At 44.5% G+C, this 1,720-nt stretch overlaps 1 pseudogene; it reads right to left on the reverse strand.

Moving 5' to 3' along the window:
- Positions 1 to 501: 501 nt before the first annotated feature.
- On the reverse strand, positions 502 to 1,029 carry LOC136389399 (ferritin light chain pseudogene; annotated as a pseudogene).
- Positions 1,030 to 1,720: the final 691 nt, after the last annotated feature.

Raw genomic sequence — 1,720 nt, forward strand, 5'->3', positions numbered from 1 at the left:
TCAAAGAGCAAGAGTAAAGGAAGATTCATGGTTGGAGAGAATAAAGGTATCTTTACTGGAATTTTAGAAAAGCTGAGCAAAGTAGACACATGCAGTGATGGGTCCTGAACAAGTTAAAAAGGGAAGAGGGGAGAAAAAGAGTCAGAAAATTCAAACTAGGAAAGAAGGAAAATGTGCCAATGAAATTATGCTAATGTTCTACAGTGTTTCGCTATTTTTAATTCCCTTTGTTTTGACATACATTGCCTCACCCTACATTATAACTCAGAATAAACTTTTTTTTTGCTTTAGGCAGTCATTTTTCTTTTAAAGTGATTAAAAATTGATTCAAATGTCTTTTTTCTGCAAAGAGCTTTATTGTTCCCATTTGGTCCAATGCATGGGAGAGGGCTTCAGGTTGGTGAAAAGGATGTGTAGTGGTCTCAGGAGAGGCTCGGACCAAAGCTAGACATCAGAGGAATGCAGAAGGACCCCTCAAAGGTTCCTGGGCTCCAAAGGCTCCTAGTCATGCTTGAAGGTGAGTGTTTCAAAGAGACACTCGCCTAGTGCAGCCTGGGGGCCGGCCAGCCTGCAGAAGTGAGTCAGGTGGTTGCCAGTCTTCTTGATCAGGTTCCCCTCCTCATCTGAGTATTGGTTTTCCAGGAAGTCACAGAGATGAGGGGCAGTGCAGGCAGAACCCAGGGCATGCAGATCCAAAAGGGCCTGGTTCAGGTTCTTCTCCTTGACCACAGTGGTTTCCATGATGTCCCAAGTTTTAGCCCACTCATTTTGGAAAGGCTTCACCATGTCCTAAAAGAGAACACAATAGCCACCGCTCTGGTTTTGCATCTTTAAGAGGTGCTTGTGCCCTAGCACTTCTCCTCGGCCCACTCATGGAAGAAGTGCTCATACCCTCAGAGACACATCATCATGGTTGAAATAGAAGCCCAGAGAGAGGTAGATGTAGGAGGCGGGCAGATGCAGGTTGGCCAGGCATCTGAGAGCAGCCTCCACCTTGGTGGAATAATTCTGATTAATTTGGGAGCTCATGGTTGTTTGGTAATAAGGAAGTAAAGTAAAAAAAAAAAACCAGTGTTGGTTGGTCTCAGAGTCTGAGGGTGGCTGAGGGGGTTCTGAAGGTCGTGACTAGAGAAAAGGGTGAAGGGTGGTCAGAGGCTGAAAGAAAGATCTGTTCTATACAAACACTGTTGAAGAAAGAGTCAGATCCAGGGCACCACCATAGGCACTGACTAAATTTCTTTAATATATATACATCTACTTTCTTTATCTGATAGGATTTCCAGGGATCTTCATTTGTGATTCCGTAAGTCTACCATGGTAGCACAAAAACAAATGAGTGTTACCATGCTCCAATAAATCTCTATATATGAAACCCTTGGCAGAATAGCTCTGACCTGGAGATTAACAAGATGGCGATGGCGTAGGTGGACGAACGAACTTCCACCTCCCAGAACCAAAGTGGATTACAACTTAATTTTAAGAATCATTATCTGGAAAAACCAACTTTGGACTAAGTCTCTTCAACCAAGGAACACTGAAGAAGCCACACCTAGACTGGTAGGAAAAGCCGAAATGTGGAGAGGGCTGCCCAGCTCTCCAGAGCAAACAGCAGCCCGGAGAGACTCGCTCTATGGCTCTGCCCTTGCTATTCACATCTAACTTAGTTCTTTCCATTTGCCCACCCACTCTTGAGTTGAGACCAAGTAGACTCTGTTCTCCA

The sequence above is a fragment of the Saccopteryx leptura genome, chromosome 1 (assembly GCF_036850995.1).
Source record: "Saccopteryx leptura isolate mSacLep1 chromosome 1, mSacLep1_pri_phased_curated, whole genome shotgun sequence".
Lineage (NCBI taxonomy): Eukaryota > Metazoa > Chordata > Mammalia > Chiroptera > Emballonuridae > Saccopteryx > Saccopteryx leptura.